Below are 22,351 nucleotides of genomic sequence, written 5' to 3' on the forward strand. Positions count from 1 at the left end.
TGAGCAGTGAGTAAAAATATTCACCTTTTGTTGCTATCTTCAAATTAAAAATCTTTCTCAGGTTCCAACCTGCCTCACCCTTTAATCCCAACAACATTATTGCTACCAAATCTCTTCAAGTCTTGTCCAAGAAGCATATAATTAAATACATTTTCCCCTTTTAGATCTTCTTATAGACTGCCTTACCTCTGTCTTGATTTATTGTTTTTCTGAAGATTAACTTTCCATTTTACCTGGTTCTGTGTTATCTTCTAGTTAGTCATTATTCTCCACCACAGTTCTCCCATATTGTCAAAAATACCCTTTCATAGTGTTTTATTTTTAGCTCTAGCCTCAATATCTCAGCCCATCCTCTACCCAAACAAATCCAACTCATGATTTTTACTCCATGTCTCTCTAGCCATACTTCAGTTTGCATATTTTCCTAACAAGCTTTCTCCACATTGCCAAAGGGCACCCAGTCCCAAATTCTGCAATCTCTGCAGCTAGTACTTGACATTCACAATACCACAATGCCCATTATCCTTCTTCTAGGCTTCATTCCCTGTCTTAATCCCTCTAAGAAATCCTAGAAAATTGTATAGAGTTCTGTAATTCATTCAAATAAAACTATCATGTGGAATAAGACGGATGTAATGAATGAGAATCTGAATTTGTTTTACGAAAGATAAAACTTATGTGATTATTGTCTGTTTCTAAATAATAATAAACAAAGAAAAACATTACAGAGATATAAAAATAACTTCTTTAAAAAATGCTGAATGTAGGTAAAATAATTTTAAAATATATGACAGATTTCAATGCACCTAGTTAAATTCCAACGATTTTTTTGTGTGTGTTTATAAAAAAGATGGTAAAACTTCTAGTGTTCCAATTAAATCCAATTTTTATATCATTATTACACTGGTGCCCAGAAAGATAAAAGTATTACTTTTTTTCTGTCCCTGGTAAGATTTTTTGGAATATGCAAGACGAAATTGACAAGTTCAAAGAGGAAAAGCAATAAAATGGTATGTTAAATTACTCAACTGAAAGACTGATTTCAGGACAAAGAACAGACTTGAAAGATAAAAGAAAATCAAGTTGAACTGAATGGTCATCTTATACACATGAAGAGACAGAAGCTCAGATAAGTTTATATAAACTTGCACAAATATTTAAAATGCAGTTAATTGATGGAGTGATTTGTAGAACTCGTCAGTAGAACTCCTACTCACAATTCTTCGATCTAAATGTTTATATAATGAATTTGCTCCCCAATGTGTCTTATTATGTTCTTCTTTTACTACTCTCCATAATTGGCTATATGGAATTACAATTCGTCCGTCTTGTATTTGGACCCAACCCTCTTTATTTTCCTTACCTTCCAAATCCTCCATTAATTTTCTATCCTCTTTTGAATATTCAGGTTTTGTCTGTTCAATTATTAATTTGCCATCAGGAAGTAAGGTCACAATTTCAGCCTGTTCTGCAGCACATTTAGCCTCATAATCAGCCAATTCATTTCCAGTTTCTTGTTTAGTGTTACCTCTCTGGTGTCCTTTGCAATGCATGATTGCCACTTCTTTAGGTAATTGTGCGACTTCCAGTAATCGCAAGATTTCTGTTGCATGTTTAATTTGTTTTCCTTGTGTGTCCAAAAGTCCTCATTCTTTCCAAATAGCACCATGTGCATGAACTACACCAAAGGCGTACTTAGAGTCAGTCCATATATTTATTCGTCTGTCTTTTGCCAATTCCAATGCTCTGATCAAAGCTATTATTTCAGTGTTTTGTGCCAATGTATTACTAGGCAAAGGCTTTGCTTCTATTACTCATGAAGTTGTGGTTACAGCATATCCTGCTTTTTGTTTACCACTTCTCACAAAGCTACCGCCATCAGTAAACCAGGAATCTGCGTTTTCCAAAGGTTTTTCTTTTAGATCTGGTCGACTGGAATAGTTTCTATTGTGGCCAGTCAGTCACGAGTTATTGGTTCAGTGGAAGTCTCTTGAAGGAAAGATGCTGGGTTCACAACATTAGTTACCACAATTTCAATATCAATCTTGTTCCACGAGAGTGGCCTGATACTTTAGAAAACGTGATGGGGACAACCAGTGAGTCCCTTTTTGCTCTAAAACTGCTGATACAGTGTGCGATACCAACACAGTGATTTTCTGTCCCAAGGTAAAGTTGCCAGCTTATTGGATGTTAGTGACAACTGCAGCCACTGCCCTAAGGCATCCTGGCCATCCTTTGCTCACTTCATCCAATTGTTTTGAGAAATATGCCACTGCCCTTTTATAGGGTCCTATCTTTTGAGCCAAGACCCCTAAGGCCACTCCCTGTTTTTCATAGGAGTATAGCCAAAAAGGCTCAGTCACATCTGGGAGCCCCAGAGCTGGAGCTCTCATGAGTTCTATTTTTAGGCGTTTAAACGCCTCCTCAGTTTGATCAGTCCACTTCAGAAAGGATGGATTTCTTTTCAATAGTTCATACAAGGGTCTTAGCAGGATACCATAGCCTTGAATCCAAAGTCGACACCATCCTGTCATTCCCGGGAATGTCCGAAGGTCTTTGACTGTAGATCTCCGTGGTGTCTGACAGATAGCTTCCTTTCAAGCTGTTCCAAGTCCTTGCACCCCTCCTGTTATTTCGTATCCTAGATAAGATACTTGAGTCTGGATTAATTGAGCCTTTTGTTTGGACACTCGATATCCACTCAGTCCTAAGAAATTCAACAGTTCAACAGTCCACAGAATACATTCCTCTTTAGTTTCAGTTGCAATTAACAAACCATCGACATATTGCAGCAGGGTTCCTGTTTGAGTAGGTGTCTTCCAAGACTCCAGTTCTCATGCCAACTGATTTCTGAAGATTGTCGGACTATTTTTAAATCCTTGAGGTAACACTGTCCAAGTTAACTGGGTTTTTTCTACCTGTGTCAGGCTTTTCCCATTCAAAGGCAAATTAATTTTGACTTTCTTTTGCTAGAGACAGGCAGAAAAATGCATCCTTTAAATCCAACACAGTAAACCATTTTTGATTATTATTTATTTGGTTATCAGGGTATAAGGATTAGCTACTACTGGAGGAGTATGTTCCACAATCTTACTGATCGCCCTCAAATCTTGAACTAACCTGTAACTTTTCCCATCTGGTTTTTCACTGGTAAAATAGGGGTATTATATTCTGATTCACATTCAACCAACAATCCATATTTTAAAAATTTATCTATGATTCCTTTGATTCCCTTCCAGTCCTCTAATTTTAAGGGATACTGTTTTATCCGAACCAGATGGGCCCCCCTTTTTATTTCGACCTTGACAGGCAAAGCATTTTTCTCCTTACCTGGAACTTCAGATGCCCATACTCCCGGATATACCTGATTAAAGATTTCTTCTAGGTCAGAGGAGTTCTCTTTTTCATCTTTCTGCTGGATTAAACTTAGAATTTCAATTTATTGCTCCTTCTTTACTTTTAACTCCACTTCCCCTTCTTTAAATGTTATAATTGCTTCCAAATGTTCTAACAGATCCCGTCCCAATAAAGATTTTGGAGAATTTAGCATATACAGAAATTTATATATTCCTATTTGTTTCCTTAATTTATATTCTAAAGGTTTCAGAAAGAATGCTTTTTCTTGGTGGCCGGTAGCTCCCACAACTGTAATGGAATCAAACTCTGATTTAACACTGAATAGGTTGCTCCTGTCACTGGAGCGACCTGGAGATTCTTTAGCTTAGGGCAATCTTGCTTCCAGTGTCCAATTTCCCTACAGTATGCAAACTGATCCGGTCCCAAAGGAGAAGAATTTACTCCTCCACCCCTGCCTGACATCCCTCTTCTGCCTCTGCCTCTGCCTCTCATATTAGTCCCTCTACTGGTTTCTACTTGTCCCAAATCTGCCACCGTAGCTGCAGCTATGGCATGACCCAGCTTGTTCTTCTCTACCTGTTCCCAATTTCTATACACTTTCACGCTCCTTCTATCAACTTTTCTATATCATGATTATCTGGTTCTTTAAACTGCTAAAGCTTCTTTCTAATATCTTCTGATGATTGCCCTAAAATAGACTGGCTATTTGGTGCTTCTCTTCCTCTGAGGAGGGATCTAATGTGGTGAAATTTTCGCATTGCTTCTCTCAACCTATCCAAAAACTCAGTCAGTGTTTTGGCTTGCCCTTGTTTTATAACAAATACGGCTGACCAATTTACTGTTTTAGGACCACTCTGCCTGCTAATGCTCCTGCAGTAATCTGAGCACTCACATGAGCGCAGGCAGTTTTTAACACCAGCTGTTGGTTTTTTTTTTCCGTTTCAGTTAAAGCAGCCAGCATTACGTCTATAGCTCCCCAGTCAGGATCTTCGCTTTTAACAATCAACTCAAACCTTTTTGACACTCCTACTGGATCATCTCAATAGTCTTTCACAGCTAACTTCCAAGCATCTAAATCTCCCATTGAAAAATTCACTTTTATTCTTGTCCGACCCTCCGGTCCCACTGCCTATCTTAAAGGTGCTTGAGTTACCGGTCCTGTTTTACTATGAATGCGTGCAGCAATTGGGGTAACATTTTCAGATTTTCAAATCCTCCTGCTCAGTTGTCAGCAACAGCAATCCCCTCCTTCTCATCAGTATCAGAAGGATTCAAGGAGAGGGACACTCCTCTTGGAGGTCTCAATAATACACAATATTCTACCCTATCTTCCTCCTTTTTCCTTAATTTTAAATACATTTCTCCAATATCACAACCCGAACACCACCTCTCCAACTTAGGTTTCTGTTGCCTTCTCTTTTTTTTTTTTTTTTCCTGTCCCTTTCCAAAGCTAAAATCAAGGGATCTGGCAGAGCTCTCTTGATTCCACATTCCTTCTGCCACTCTTGCTGGTTTCTTAATGTGAAAAACATATTGCATACATTACTTTGCTCTGTCGATATCCCATTATTAATTTTACACACACACAAAGGATCCCACAAACACACTTCACACAACTACAATACCTAAAACACAAACAGAATCCAATTAGACAAACAACTATTAATGACACAATCACAAGATATAGTACAGCCTTAACCATATCATATCATCAATACCAAAATCATTACTGTGATAATCCGTAAAACTATGTCAAATACTGGCAAGTCACAAATAACATTAATTGTTATACTTTACCAATGTTTTCTTGTTTACCGATCCGCCCGGAGATCTCCCGATCTCTTTCCAGTGACTCAGAATACAGCCCAATAGGCTCTTTTTAATATTTCCCCACCTTCTTGATCTCCCATTAGGATTATTCTGTATTCCCAAGTCTATATTAATTTCCACTTTATCCCCCAATGTATACCATACGGACGCTAGCAGCCAGGTATATGCCTCTACCTATGCAGCTTTTGCATGATTTATGGGAGGCACCAAACGGGTAGCTCATAGGGTACTCTATTACAGAATACCCCCACCACAGCTAGGGTAGCTCATAGGGCGCTTTACTACCAAAACACCCCCACCACAGCTATCCCCGGTTAGCTCATAGAGCACTCTAATATAGAGTCCCCCCACCACAGCTAACCTCCCATAAGAGCTCTTTTTCTTTACTGTTATACCTATATAATATAGTTCACAAAGAATACCTTACAAGAGATGGTCCTTGTCTGCTCCTGCAGTGATCCGAATGAGTTGAGGGGTCCCTCCAGGAAAATTCCTGGGGGTACCCAAGGGAGCCCTGTTCTCAGCGGGTCCTGCAGCCGAGCAGAGAGGGTCCCATTTGGGTCGCCAAATTGATTCACAGAACTCATCAGGAACTCGTCAACAAAGTTTTAAGTTGACAAGCACGTATTCTTTATTGTGGCGTCGGAGAACTCGGGGCATAGCTCCTCCTAGCATGTTCCATCTGAGCATCAATCAAACCGTGATTATATTGTCGTTAGTCATACATATTCATGAAGTTGTTTATACATGACATCACATTCCTAGAATATTCCTCCCACATGCACACTTTATTACAGTAGTGGTCTTTGGTGGTCATTTCTTCATCATCTTCCCCTTCATCACCTTATCTTTTCCTTGAATTCTTGTTCTGGTAGTCTTTGAGGTCTGCGCAGTAGACAGATAAGTGCTTATGCCAGTTTAATTCGTTCGGTAACACTGCTGACATAAGTGAGTGATTTCTTCTCGTCCTTCTACTTATCAGTGAACTTAGCTACAGCACATCCTGAACATCTGCTAGTTTCAGACACTCTTTATCTACAGTCCTTATTTTGCTTACAATAAATTTTATATGAAGGTCATAAGGTTCAAAAACTATGTCAGCTACAACAATTTATCTTATACAATGATCCTTATTATGTTCTTTTGGTTGGGCTTTTTAGGTTTGGAAAGTTTTGTTGTTATGTACAAAGCCACCAAGCTTAAAGTTACCTAAAACTGAATTTTCTCATTTGCAAAGGATTATATTTCGGTTTGTACTTCCTTGTCTCATGGAGTGAATGAAAAAATCAAATTATAGAAACAATCTGTAAGAATTGAGCTGCATGTGGTATCAGTAACATAGAGTGTTCCATTTACTGATCTGATATTCATGAAAGCAGCCAAATATCAATTGAAACACTTCTATCCAGTAAAACATACATTGTAAATTCTATGTATCTTCATTAAATATTTCTGTTGTTCACCAAGCCACAGTTGAATATGGTATTTTTTGACTCTATCTGCATTGTGCTCAACAGAAATACAATATTTAAAATCAAGAAAAATTTCACAGCTCCCTAAAGTGGCAAACAATCATGTTAAAAAGAATGTGACTCTTTTGCTACATTCAAAAGAGACTATACACAGGTCATACCAGCAAACTGAAGGTCTAGCTGTCCAGTGTTTTGCAGAAGCAGAGAATGAATTCAACAATTTTGTTACAATAAAGCAAAAAATGCTAAATATTGAAAATATTTTTTAAATGCACTATAGGAACAAATTTTGTGACAATGACAAATTCCACACTTAGTCACTACTTCAGAAAGAAACTATGTAAGAAGTAGTCCATGACAGGAAGCACTGAAGCAACAGGGACAGATGAATCATTTTAGAAAACATATCTTTTTCTACCAACATGAATATTTTTATTGCTGCTTCTTTATTTCTCCCTAACATAGTTTATGCTATTAGAGCTTGCAAGCATTTTAAAATGTTCCCTCAGCATACCCTAAGCTAGATTTTTTCATAAGTTTCATTCGTAACAAAGCAGAAAAAAGATTCAGAAAGAAAGGAAGATCTGTTACTTAACAGATAGATAGTTTATGTACAATTTATGTAGTAAAATGCCAAGATGGAAAATAATATACAATATGGAAATTATATAGCATCTTTAATACAGCTTTCTGCAATAACTGGCTATTTGTTTTACTTTATCAGCCAGAGTAGAGTATGTTCCACTGCTAACATAAATACAAACCATGTACTGCTGGAGATACTGCAACTGACAGATTTGCTATAAATTCTAACATGGTTATGTTAACAAACACAATTGTATGCAAACATGTATCAATATTTTAATGTGAAAATGAAAAAGAAACTTACAAATATGACCAGACTTTTATAGCTGATATTTTACTTCTCCCTGTTGACAACTCTTCTGCTGTTATTACAGACATCTTTCAACTCCAACCTGCTAAACTTTGAAATCTTAGTTAGGTGGTATATAAGAATGGTTGCACATATATAATCCTTTAGACATAAATTGCTGATGAAGCCGCCTGAGACTAAGTCTGGATCTAGCTGCACCGAGACTCTGCGAAGGAGTTTAGAAAGCAAGGGGGTAACTTCTGAACCTCATGACTCAACAGGAGGGTCTCCCTGACAGTTTTGATTGACCCTGTCCTCTATGTAGTAATGAATCAAGTGCACGTCACCATCAAATTTATTAAATCACTGTCGCATTTACTATCAAACTTTGTTAAATTGCTGTTTTATATCAATAAACATACTGCTACTTCTTTCTTACAAGTTAAACGTGTCACTCCACCAGTGGTAATCCCACAGCCGATATTAATTTCTTCCATGTAGCTCAAACTGTGATTTCTGGAACCAGAAATCCTAGGACTCTTTTTAATGTCACACCTCACCGCTAAAGACATTGACGTTTTTTCAGAGGTTGAGCTTAAAGATACAACAGCACTACTGTATGTAACACGTCATGTGAGTCTTTTTGGTCTGTCTGTGGTGATTTTTGTGCTCAAGGCAAAAAAGGTATTTATTAGAACCCACAAGAGAGCCCTATAGAAACAATCAAGGAAGGATTTTAATGAGCTCTTAAGCCAGTTTTCATTGCAAGATACAGCAGAAGATAACTGCCAGTGTAGTAAGCAAGAAATGTGTATATATAAAGAAAAGTGAAAATCTTTTGACCTTCAAGGGGAAATTACCTTAAGACAGTGATAAAAGTATATTTTCTGGGGATTTTTTGCCTAGTCTGAGTAATTATAAATGGGTGAATTGCCAAGAAATAGCCATTGCAACTATTTTTGAAATTTGATTAATGAAGATAATTTTAAGTTACCATAACTCTTTTTGAACACTTTTTTTTCTTAAAGAACAGTTTGCCATTGACTGAAAGATATGAGTTTTGAAGTATTTGCTGAATATTGGTGTATTTTTTCCTGTTTAGTACCAAATATGGGAAATACAAGGGTATGTATGAATCCTCATGCACAGAGAATATAATTTCTAGCTATCAGCACTTTTAACAATATACTCAATAGTGCTTTCAGAAAAATAGAAATAAAGCCTTAGAGAAGAAAGCAAGCCATATTCACCACCCATGTTTTGCTTCATCGGATCTCTCAGGGGTTGAGTCTCCTTAGACAGAGGGATCATTTATTAATGTAGCATTTCAGAGTGGGTCTAAATGAAAGAAAATAAAGACACATTAATTAATTGACATATTATAAGCAGTAAAGCTATCCTAGCAGAGCACTTTTGTAGTTTACTATGCATGTGAATGAGAATGGAATGGATGGTGCTGTACCAATATATCCCTAATAATACTAGTTTCAAAAGTCATGCAAATTTAAAAAAAAACCAAACCACACAAAAAAACCTCAAACCAACAAAAACCAAACCACGAAACAAACAAAAAAAATCCTCAAAAACAAAACACAGTGAACATCTGCTGTAAATACCACCACAGCATCTGTTTGGGAAAATAACTGTGAGGAAAAAAAGGAGGAAGAGGACAATTAATGACAAGGGGCTTCCTCCTAAATCTGATGTCCCCACCCAGAACCACTTCACAGTTCTGCAGGGGGCTAATGAGGAAGCACCCACCACACCTAATGAGCACCCTGCTGATGCACCAGTAAAGAGGATCACTACTGGTGCCTCCAGGAAAAAGAGGAGGGTCATAGTAGTAGGGGACTCTACTTTGAAAGGCACAGAGGCACTCATCTGCCGGCCTGATCCAGTCTCGAGGGAGGTGTGTTGCCTGCCAGGGGCTCGGATCAGGGATGTTGCTGAGAGGCTGCCTGCTCTAGTAAGTCTTGCTGACTATTACCCCCTCCTAGTGGTCCATGTGGGTACTAGAGATATAGATAGCAGTAGCCTGGAAAACATTAAGAAGGACTACAGAGCCCTGGGAGAGGTGGTTAGGGGCTCTGGAGCTCAGATAGTTTTTTCATCAATTCTCCAGGGCAAAGGGGAGGACCTTAAAAAAGATCGGCGTGTTTGGCAGGTTAATAAATGGTTAGAAAGCTGGTGCCATAGTCAGGGGTTCAGCTATTTAGAACATGGGGCTCCATTTGGGAGGCCAGATCTACTGGAGGCTGGTGGAGCTGGTCTGACAAAGAAGGGGAAGAGCTGTTTTGGTAGGAGGCTTGCCAGGCTGGTCAGGAAAGCTTTAAACTAGATGTGTTGGGGGAGGGGAGCATTGATTCATCCCAACATTCCTGGTCAGTTGCCAGCACCTGTAATAAGTGCTTGGAGCGATGTAGAGATGTTCCAGCTGCCCCAGCCATTGAGTCGGCTTCATTTGGAGCTCGGCTAAGGTGCCTCTATACAAACGCCCGTAGTATGGGGAACAAACAAGAGGAATTAGAGATGTGTGCAAGGCTACGGGAATATGATGTCACTGGTATCACAGAAACATGGTGGGATGGCTCCTATGACTGGAAGGTCGGATTGGAAGGTTACAGGCTGTTTAGAAAAGACAGGCCAGGCAGACGGGGAGGGGGTGTTGCTATCTATGTCAGTGATAGGCTAGAGAGTATGGAACTCTGTCTGGGGACGGGTGATGAGGTAACAGAGTGTTTGTGGGTCAGGATCAAAGGGAAAACAGCAACAGGGGACATTACGGTGGGGATCTGTTACAGGCCGCCTGATCAAGAGGACTCTGTGGATGAAGCGCGCTGCAGACAGATAGGAGCAGCCTCACGCTCACAGGCCCTGGTCCTCATGGGGGACTTCAACCATCCTGACATCTGTTGGAGGGACGGTACGGCCCGGCACAAGCAATCGTCGATTGTGTGGAAGACAACTTCCTCTTTCAAGCAGTAGAGGAGCCGACGAGGAGAGGTGCCATGCTTGACCTTGTGCTCACCAACAGGGAGGGACTGGTTGGAAATGTAACGCTCCAGGGCAGCCTTGGCTCTAGTGATCACGAGATGGTTGAGTTTGAGATCCTCAGGACAGTGAGAAGAGCGTGCAGCAAGCTCACTGCCCTGGACTTCAAGAAAGCAGACTTTGGCCTCTTCAGGAACCTCCTTAGTAAGGTTTCATGGGATACAGTCCTAGAGGGCAGGGGGGCCCAAGACTGCTGGTCGGTATTCAAGGATCACCTGCTACGTGCTCAAGAGTGTTGCGTCCCGACTAGAAGAAAGTGCAGCAGGAGGGCCAGGAGACCTCCATGGATGGACAAGGAGCTGCTGAGGAAACTTAGAGGGAAACAAGAAGGTTATAGAAGGTGGAAGCGAGGACAGGCGGCCTGGGAAGAATATAGGAGCATTGCTCAAGAAGCTAGGGACCAGGTTAGGAAAGCTAAGGCCCAGCTAGAATTATGTTTGGCAAGGGATGTAAAAGATAACAGGAAAGGATTCTATAGATACGTAGCAAATAAAAGACAGACTAGGGACAATGTAGGCCCTCTCCAGAAGCTATCAGGAGAACTGGCTACCATGGATTTGGAGAAGGCTGAGGTTCTTAATGACTTCTTTGCCTCCATCTTCATCAGCAAATGCTCTGACCACACCACCCAAGTCTTGGAAAGCAAATGCAGGGACTGTGAGAATGAAGACCTTAGGCCCACTGTAGGAGAGGATCAGGTTCGAGACCACCTTATGAACCTGAACGTGCACAAGTCCATGGGACCTGATGAAATCCATCCACGGGTCCTGAAGGAGCTGGCGAATGAAGTTGCTAAGCCACTGTCCATTATATTCGAAAAATCCTGGCAGTCAGGTGAAGTTCCCGATGACTGGAAGAAGGGTAATATAACCCCCATTTTCAAGAAGGGCAAGGTGGACGACCCAGGGAACTACAGACCAGTCAGTCTCACCTCTGTGCCTGGCAAAATCTTGGAACAGTTTCTCCTGGAAAACATGCTAAGGCACATGAAAAACAACGAGGTGGTTGGTGACAGCCAACATGGCTTCACTAAGGGGAAATCCTGCCTGACCAATTTGGTGGCCTTCTATGATGGAGCCACAGAACTGATGGATGGGGCAGAGCAGTTGATGTCATCTACCTGGACTTGTGCAAAGCGTTCGACACTGTCCTGCATGACATCCTTGTCTCTAAATTGGAGAGACATCAATTTGATAGATGGACCACTCGGTGGATAAAAAACTGGCTCGATGGCCGCACGCAAAGAGTTGTGGTAAATGGCTCGATGTCCAGTTGGAAACCTGTAACGAGTGGTGTCCCTCAGGGATCGGTGTTGGGACCGGTCCTGTTCAACATCTTTGTCGGCGACATGGACAGTGGGATTGAGTGCACCCTCAGCAAGTTTGCCGACAACACCAAGCTGTGTGGTTCGGTTGATACGCTGGAGGGAAGGGATGCCATCCAGAGGGACCTTGACACACTTGTGAGGTGGGCTGATGCCAACCTTATGAAGTTTAACCAAGCCAAGTGTAAGGTCCTACACCTGGGTCGGGGCAATCCCAGGCACTGCTACAGGCTGGGCAGAGAAGAGATTCAGAGCACCCCTGCAGAAAAGGACTTGGGGGTGTTGGTTGACGAGAAGCTTAACATGAGCCGGCAGTGTGCGTTTGCAGCCCAGAAAGCCAACCACATCCTGGGCTGCATCAAAAGAAGCGTGAACAGCAGGTCAAAGGAGGTGATCCTGCCCCTCTACTCTGCTCTTGTGAGACCTCACTTGGAGTACTGTGTACAGTTCTGGTGTCCTCAACATAAAACGGACATGGAGCTGTTGGAGCGAGTCCAGAGGAGGGCCACGAGGATGATAAGAGGGCTGCAGCACCTCCCATATGAAGACAGGCTGAGGAAGTTGGGGCTGTTCAGCCTGGAGAAGAGAAGGCTGCGTGGTGACCTCATAGCAGCCTTCCAGTATCTGAAGGGGGTCTACAAGGATGCTGGGGAGGGACTCTTCCTTAGGGACTGTAGTGGTAGGACAAGGGGTAATGGGTTCAAACTTAAACAGGGGAAGTTTAGACTAGATATAAGGAAGAAGTTCTTTACAGTGAGGGTGGTGAAGCACTGGAATGGGTTGCCCAGAGAGGTTGTGGATGCTCCATCCCTGGCGGTGTTCAAGGCCAGGTTGGACAGAGCCTTGAGCCACGTGGTTTAGGGCAAGGTGTCCCTGCCCATGGCAGGGGGGGTGGAACTAGATGATCTTAAGGTCCTTTCCAACCCTTACGATTCTATGATTCTATGATTCTATGATTCTAAAATACAGGTAATTACACCTAGCATTCACAGAAAGAGTACATTAACAGGATGAGTCAGAGCCAGCCAAGAAATGGCTACCACGTATCCTTATGCAAACAGATAGCCCAGCAGCAGAGGATTTTAACAAAATAAACTATTTCCATCTTCTCTGAAGTCTCTTTATTGGCAGAGAGAAGTGAAACCAAAAAAGGAAGAGTACAACTTAGCTAAGGCGGCAGCATGTTTAGAATGACCATGACAAGTAACGTAAAATAGTATTTTAAAGCTTCAGATGGGTTCAGGTTTTTAAAGAGTTTTCAAACCATCAATGAACAATGAACTAGATCAAAACGTCGTTATTTTTTTCCTTTTTCTAATGACGTTAGCTTTTTCAAATTGCCTCTAATAGACATCATGGATGTGTTGCTTTTTATATAGCATAAATGTTCTCAGAGTAGTTTAATCAATTTTATGCCGAAACTTATCTAGGCTTTACTGATGTTTTCAGCTGGACTATTGAATGATGTTTGTTCTCTCAGAGCCTGGGCTAGAATGACAGCATAGAATTTCATATTTAGAGCTCAGTCTTTTAATCAGCTGTATTTCAGAGCTGTATGAGTAAAATAAAATTTTCTGCTTTTCTAAAACATCAAATGCATATGAAGATAATTACTTGAACAGCTAATAGACTGTTTCAGTACCTTCTCTGTGGAGTGCTTTCTTGTCAACTAACCCAGCATAGTCCTGTCAAAAGTTTAATGCTTCAGATGCAGCATGTAATTTTAATCTAATGCACAGCACTGCTAATATTTCGAACATTATGATATGTGCACTGAGACAGAAATGTGTAGTTTATTAAGCCATCTAAAATGACTTGGAGCTCTGAAATTATTTGGAAATTTAAGGCAAAAGAGGGTTTTTTTATCATCTGTGGGGTTTTGGTTTTGGGTTTTTTTGTTTTGTTTTGTTTTCTGTGAATTTTTTTTTCCCTTCTTTTTTCTAATTAAACACAGGTGAGCCAATGCAGAAATACCCATCTTGGCTGAGGAAGATGTATGGTTACCCAACCAGTAATCAGAGTAAAATGACAGGTTTTGAGATACGGCTTTCCCTTCATGCTTTGTCAAAAAGCCATTTTACTAGGTGTTAATCTTAACCTCCAACATGATGACGACCTCTGATCATGACGCTGACTTGCCATAAAGCATAGGGTCTAGCCACGGAATGTAATCTGTTGCATGATTCTGATTGTGAATATCCAGCTCCAAATCTTACTCTTTTACAGGAATTCTCTGTCTTTACAGAGAAGCTATAATCTTCCTTGTCTATCTCTAATGGACTGTACAGAAAAAGGACCTACAGAAAAAAAATCTGAGCTAACATACTGTGTATCAAGAACGCAATTAGCCACCTAAGTATTTATACGTCACTAGGGCATTAATTTCTTGTCCTAAACTCACATCTTATAGATGGATAGACAAACTGTAATAGATATTTTTCTCATACCAGATACAAAATAAGAATTTCAATAGAACTGAATATTTCCTTCACATTAGCTGTTACCTTTGCCCTTTTTGCCTTACATTTGTGTCTTGGTTTCAGGACACATTATGCAGACTTAAGTAAAGAATGTAGCATGACGTCTACAGTGTCCTACAGTGCCATCCCTGACAGCTGTTAGTTTCCTCTTCCTCTGACTTGCAGTCTCTTATACTGATTGCTGTACAGACAAGCACATCAAAATCTAACACATACATGGGCTAGATTCATTGTTTTCCACCTTTTGCTTCTTGTCAGTTTGATTTGTACTGGAGGAACCATAAAAGCCACTTATCATTCCTGTTGCCAAAGGGCATCTGTGCTGTTCATTTGCTCAGCCTTGCAGAGGTAAATGCAGCTTGCTACAATTAACAAAATAGCTGTTCTGTGGACATAATTTGTAAAAATGAATTTAAGTTACGCTACTGTGTGCTTATAGATATGTATGAGCTGTAATATAGATCTAATACACACGGTATTTCTTCTCAGACAACTGACATAATTGGTATGCTAAAGATTATCTTTTCAGCCAGACTTCTCTGAATACTTTTTGAAATCACTTACAGTTAGACTCAAAAGTGTATTTCACACAGGTTTTCAACATTTGTCTTTGTTCTCTGATTGAGAATGAAACAAAATATATCAAAAGTTGCTACAGTAATGTTTCTCTGCCTGTGTTTCACGGGAGCAGCATATGAAATCATTGTAATGTATTTTTTTTTTTTTTAAACGTGTATTTGACCATATGTTCCCAGTCATATGGAAGGAAACAAATGGAATGGAAAAGGGTGATAACAGCTTACTGCTGTGAACTCACAAAATGCAGAACACTTTTTTATGAAAAGTGAAAACGAACACTCAGCCTGGAGAAGGCTGCATGATGACCTCATAGAAGCCTTCCAATATCTGAAGGGGGCCTACAAGGATGCTGGAGAGGGACTCTTCATACCAGGGACCTTAGTGATAGGACAAGGTGGAATGGGTTTAAACTTAAGCAGGGGAAGTTAACATTAGATATGAGGAAGAAGTTCTTCACTGTGAGGGTGGTGAGGCACTGGAACAGGTTGCCTGAAGAAGTGGTAAATGTTCCATCCCTGGCAGTGTTTAAGGCCAGGTTGGACAGAACCTTGGGCGACATGGTCTTGTGTGAGGCGTCCTTGCCCTTAGCAGGGGGGGTTGGAACTAGATTATCTTAAGGTCCTTTCCAACACTAACTGTTCTACGATTCTATGATCATTGAGGCTATACCATGCATGATGGCACAAATCCAGCACTAGATGGAAGTGGGGCAGTTTCTTTTCTCAGAAGAGCTAGATGATTCTTTTGAATTTTGGTTTAAGTATTGCATGGCCTATAAAAAGACTGAGAAACACCACTCAAGTTTTTTAAGTATTGCCTCAATTTAAATATTTATCTTCAAATTTCGTATTTTATATTTTGCATTGTACAGTGATAAATTTTTCTGAAGGGAAACCTGGCATAAGAAATTCAGGAAACAGTGAAACAAAACATTACAGAAATGCCTAATCACTTAACTTTTCTTCTCTGAAACAAATTTTATATAAAATCTCCACGGTACCAGAGGTACTTTGTTTTCTTTGCACTGATATATAATATCATCTGTATTAATAAGGGCTGAGCACAGAGGAAACTACTACAGATCTTGAAGGAATCACCTGTGCCTCAAAAGAAGAATTTTTTTAAAATATAATACTAATTTTCGTACATTCTCATTTTACTATCAACTGAAAAACAAACACTTCAGAGAAGTTAATTCTCTAGTCTTAATACAAATAACTCACAAGAAAGTTTACCACAAGAACTGATATCTAGAACTGAAATTCTCCAGCAAAGCAACAACATGGACCAGAGAAATCTGTTGAGAGTCATAAAATGTATGATAGAATATAGAATCATTTATGTCGGATAACACCTTTAAGATCATTGAGTCCAACAGCTAACCTAACACTGTCATCCACCACTAAACCGCTTATGACTGGCCGACAACTAGAGTTAACTCCATTCACTGCAAATCTTTGGGTCTGGCTACCCAGCCAGATTTTTATCAAGAGAAGTGTGTGCCAATCCAACCCATGAGGAGCAAGTTTCTCCAGCAGCATGCTGTGGGAAATGGCATATTTTCCCTTCCTTTTCTGTCCTGTTAAACTGTCTTTATCTCAGCCCATGATTTTTACCTTTTTTCCATTTCTCTCCCCCATCCCACTGGGGAAGAGTCCTCCAGAAGTTCAAGGTAGCAGTTCTTCTGACCCCCTCCCTCCTTCCTCAAGAATTAAAAACTCTTTTCATTTCCTGATCGCTATGCCCTAGGTAGCCTCCAACTACCACATCACCCATAAGTCCTTCTCCGTTCACAAACAAGAGGTCCAGTGGGTGCCTTCCCTACTGGCTCACTCACCAGCTTTGTCAGCAAGTTACCTTCCACACTCCCCAGGAACCTGCCAGACTGTTCACTATCCACTGTATTGTGTTCTATTTCTAGCAGATGCCTGGTAGTTCCCCAATTCAATTTAATTGAAGTATTACCCTGCATAGTCTTAGTAACTAACAACCAAAACACATGTTCCAACAACAGCAGCGACTCCCTTTTTAAAAAACAGACAAGTTGCAGCTGCACAGAATTTCAGGATACCAATGTAACAAATTACACATAGCCACCCAAACACAAAAAAACCCCTAACTAGTTGACAGACTTTCAAAGAAGATTAAAAAATAAAGGGAATGCCTGTTTACTCACCTTCTGAGCTATAGACAGATGGTAAGAAGGAGAATCCTCACTAGCAAACAGAATACTTGAAGAGGAACTGGAGGATTCCTGGAAGGGTAAAGGAGTGTGCCTGGGATGAACAGCAGTTCTGGCTGAGGGCTAATGGAGTTCTGTTCCACAAAAACAGATTATCAGAGTAAATGCTTTTGTGCTTAACTGGTACCATCCTGAGAAGTGAAATAGTCTTCTTTCCTCCATAAAGGACAGTTCCTTTCACAGAAGTTCAGATTTATTCAAGGAAATTCATTGACAAATGCTTAAAGATAACATTTTGTGTGTTTAAATCACCAGTTTTGAAATCCTATTCTTTTGAAAGAACACGTTGTAATTGCAACATCCAATTCACACCAGAACTGGAATTTGCAAATGCATGCGACAGTTTAGTAAAGAGGTGAATTCAATATTTTTTCTTAAAGAAATTCTATATTTGCAATTTCAGGTCTTTTGACTCACCAGGCATTTATATACTCTATTTTAAAAATGTAACTTACTTTTTTTGACCAAGAAGGATTTTTTAAATTCTTTTAAATGACTTTGACACTTAATTCATTAATATTATTTAAATGTAAATTTTATAGGCGCAGTATGATTATTGAAGCTTGGTTTTCTTCCAAGTTATCCCACTGGGCCATAACGTATGCTTTAAGACCAGTCTACATTTAGAGGGTTTTGGAATATGTATAATCACACTGAATAATTCCAATTCTATTTGTTTCCTTGGAGGTTTCTCATATACTTTGATGCATTTTACTTCTCTGTCTTTCCCTTCCTCATCAAAGTCACAATTAATTCCTGTTAGAGGCATTATAAGTATATATCCTCAGGGTTATGATTTAGTCTTAGGCAGACTGGCTACAACTCAGCTTTCTCCTCTCCTGTCTCACTATTATTCAGTGGAGATTTAGAAATGCTAAGTTTTATTGGCTTAGGTTCAAAGGGAATTTGGGAGCTAAAGCATCTCAATGCCTAATTTTTAAGCCGTGGTCCGAAGGATGGAATCATAACATAAAGCTCCCTATATGATTCATTAGAGAAGGTAGACATCTTAAAATAGGATCTGCAAAAATGTTTATGCTGAAAAGGGATCTGTGTACACTGCATTTAATTCCTTCTTCTTCATTTTAAGAAGATAAAAGTCTATGACTCTCACTTGCCATGTCTCAGCAGGACTGCTTGATCTCCTTTGTTCTAGATACCAGGATGAACACATCAGATATGTATTGAAAATGTTTCCACTTTAGAGTAACAAATATCAGTCAGCCAGAAGGAGCAGTCTGCTAGATTCTAATCTTCTGACAAGAGCATTCAAGAAAGGTGTGAGAAAGTCTAAAAGCTGTATTATCCAAGGTTTACCTCAGCATTTCAGTCACTGACTTTCATTTGGCACACAGATGTTTTGGTTATGTTTATGTTGGTAAACAGAAGGGAATAGGACTAACATTGCTACGACTAAACTGTCATTTATCCCTCCTGCAGGAGACCTCATCCATACCACTTAACAGGAACATCCTTAGCTCTCCTCAAAACTTCTTTGCTCTTCTCCAGACTACACTGTACAGGCTGGGAAGGTGTTTGCTGTCATGAACTAAAACTTTCAGGGAGTATATTAATGGTTAAGTAGTCATCATGTACTGAACTCCATGGCCTGGACGCTTAGTTTACTAGTATAAAAGTATAACCTATATGGCTAGGATGAATACACAAGACTTCCTCATCCTCAAGGGAAAGCATTACTATTACACAAATAGGAAGAAGAGGTGCCTCTTATTTTCACCCAATCCTTGCAAGTTTATTTCCCTAGAATTAGGAGCAGGTGGGGGGCAGAGGGCACATCGCATATTTTTATCTAGTAAATAGATGGCAGATTGATTTCCTCTAGAGAAAAAGCAAACAAACCAACTCAAACAACCAACAACTAACCAACCAATCAACCAACCAAACCCAAACCAACCAACCAACCAAAATCAGCTTTCCCACCTGCTAGGTTAACAGTGCAATAGAAAAGGAAAATTTCAAAGCAGTTTTGAGTAAAACTCTTGATGAGAAATGAACTGAGAAACACTGAATTTATGAATCCTAAGGCATGAGCAAGAGAAGTGAATCAAAATATCCAGTTAAAAACTGATGGATTTTTTACCATATGTAAAGGTCAGTGCAGCAAATGAGGTTTTCAGAATCAGTTTCGAGCTAATATCACTTTCTTAGTGATCATACTTTTATATTTGTTAATATATTTCATAATTTCAGATTAATATAGCAAGGTCCATCTTCCCTATTTCAGTCTCATCTGCACTTTAATCGGATGCAATGATTCCTTCTGATGGACTGAATTAGGAGAAGGAGGAACATGCATACATCTTGTGTTCTGATGCCATGATGGACTTGGGGTCTCCAGGAGCCATCAGAGAGGTGATACAAACTGGACTTCCTTTGATTGTTTTGTAACCTGAATAACTCTGGTTTGTAAGGCAGCTACTCACTGCAGGTACAGCCATGGAGGAAGCATTAGGTCCTGTGGAAAAAAGTTATACTGACAGTATTCTAAACAGCTGCACAGTGCATGCTCAGTTTAGGGTACACATAGACCATGTATGAAAAAAGAAAACATAACACAATGACTGCTGAAAGCTGCTGGTCAAAACCTGAAACACTATGTGCATAGCAAAACCCCTGAGTTTATATTTAGGAAAAAACACTGTGATTAGATCATAATGCTAATGGAAATACATGTAATTCATATTTATGACCTTAGTGAGAACTGGCTCTATTAACTTGTGTGCAGATGGTCAGATATTTCCCAGGGAAATATTTCCATTAAAAAATGTCTAACTGAGCCTGAATGCTTTGTTTGACTCTTCTCAGGTTTGGCTACATTTTGCCAAATCCAAGGCAAAACGGCCAGTCCTGCCAGGCTGCTTCAGAGCAGTCAATTTACTGCTGCCAAGTTTGGCAGGTCTGGGACAGATTAACCAGACTACTTCTAGAACAGGAAACCTGAAAGCTTTATTTGTCAAAAGCTGGGGCAGGTTCACGTAACTTATTTGTTCTGGGTCAGTCTGCAGGATAATCTGCCCTGGAGCCACTGACCCTGGCAGCAGTTGGTTATGGCGTTCCCAGTTCTGGAATGAATTTTCTGGTAACTGACAAATAATCAAGATTCTGTGGCTTTAGACTCTGCACAGAGTGGCTGATGGTCTTACCAAAGCCTCCAGTCTGTGAGCATGTGAGCCACAATGCAGCAAGCTCTGAGGGTCTAAGATGATCTCAGAAATTTCAAGCTCTATGCAACAAAGCCAGAACCTACAAGACCTTACGGGCATCTCCATTCTGCCTTTTAAAGTGATCTGCATGGTGAGGTATCCCAAAGATACATAGCTCCAGAGCTGCAAAACGGTGCTACTTGCCAATTCCTCTAGTCACATCTTCTTCAGCCTAAGACACAATGTTAGCGTCTTAGGCTTAGATGCAGTACTTCAGAAGTTCTTCTTTCATAGAAACTATATGTATATGTATATGTATATGACATTTACATATACATATATACACGTGTGTATATATACGCGCACAAACATATGTACAATGTGTATATATACGTGTGTGTACATATAAAAAATATGTGCATATATGTGTGTTTGAATTCAATTCCAGGAAACAAGTCAGTTCCAGGGATCAAATTACAAAAAACCCATTAAAAGGATAATCTCCACAAAATGCCACATTTAGGGAAGCAGCTAATGAACGTAGTAACAGCCACAAAGCAGTCTGTCCTGTATGGCCACATAAGCATTTGATTTCACTGTTCTCACCTACATAAGTTTGAGACCCATTCTCTATTTTTAAAACAATTTTTATTCCTTTCCCCCTTTGAAGTCTATTCATAGAATTATAGAATAGTTAGCTTGGAAAGGATCTTAAGATTGCCTAGTTCCAACCCCTTTGCCATGAGCAAGGATGCCTCACACAAGACCATGTCGCCCAAGGTTCTGTCCAACCTGGCCTTAAACACTGCCAGGGATGGAACATTTACCACTTCTTCAGGCAACCTGTTCCAGTGCCTCACCACCCTCACAGTGAAGAACTTCTTCCTCATATCTAATGTGAACTTCCCCTGCTTAAGTTTAAACCCATCCCGCCTTGTCCTATCACTAAGGTCCCTGATATGAAGAGTCCCTCTCCAGCATCCTTGTAGGCCCCCTTCAGATACTGGAAGGCTACTATGAGGTCTCCACGCAGTCTTCTTTTCTCTAGGCTGAACAGCCTGTCATCATACAGAACATGCTTGAGCTTCCGTACCATCCCCGTGGCCCTCCTCTGGACTTGCTCCAACAGCTCCATGTCCTTCAGGCACTTCACTCAGGCTCTTTATTTCAAGACTTCTACTGCATTTGTGAAAAATGTACAGATCTAGTTATTTACAAGTTTTACTGACAGATAATAGAAGATCATACAAGATTAAGTAAGTAATATCAGGCAACTTAGCAAGTCAGTGGCAGGTCAAAGAAACTGAAATCCCTTTATTTGGATCCAAGCACAAGATGAGTCTTTGGGAAACAGCAAAAAGACAGCATCTTCAATGATCTCAAGCATTAGTGTCAAGAAAATGTTGGGTAATGTTAATATAAAGGACACAGTGCTACAAGGAAAACAACACAGAAAAATAAAGTAGAGAAGGTATCCTTCTGGGTTCAGGGCTAGGGAAGAAAGGCTGACAAGGTTTACCTACAAATGATAAAAATTAATTGGTTGAACTCATGCGAGATAGTGGGATACCTTCTTGAAAAAAATAGCTAGGGATGAAAAAAACAACTGGTACAGAATTTCTTGCTTTAGATAGAGAGGACATAATGAAAATTATTTATTTCCTATTTAAAAATAATCATGGGGAAAGAGTGGGGAGAAAAGGGAGATCTTCTGAAAAGTTTCACAAAGGCAGTTTAGCTCTACATTATAATCTTTAGTCTTCTCTTAGATGAGTGTGATGAGCTATTATTAACACATTATGAAAAGAAGTGACTTAGTGTCCTTAAACTGGTACTATCTGGGTGAAAAGTATCCACACTATTGAAAGTGCTTCAGACATAAGGGTGAAAGTAATCTGTAGACTAATATATGTGTTTGTATATGCTATTATTATCTTTGTAATTATTTGTACGTCACAGTGCCCTGTGCACCCAGACA

The 22,351-nt window shown here is 39.9% G+C and overlaps 1 long non-coding RNA gene across 1 annotated transcript in view; it reads right to left on the minus strand.

Moving 5' to 3' along the window:
* LOC115609590 overlaps positions 1-22,351 on the minus strand; it is a 66,344-nt gene that overhangs the window by 10,792 nt on the left and 33,201 nt on the right. The window contains exon 2 of the long non-coding RNA XR_003991916.1: positions 8,784-8,871. This is a non-coding gene — a long non-coding RNA (uncharacterized LOC115609590). The remainder of the gene's footprint in view (positions 1-8,783; positions 8,872-22,351) is intronic.

Source organism: Strigops habroptila, chromosome 6, assembly GCF_004027225.2.
Source record: "Strigops habroptila isolate Jane chromosome 6, bStrHab1.2.pri, whole genome shotgun sequence".
In the NCBI taxonomy this organism is placed as follows: domain Eukaryota; kingdom Metazoa; phylum Chordata; class Aves; order Psittaciformes; family Psittacidae; genus Strigops; species Strigops habroptila.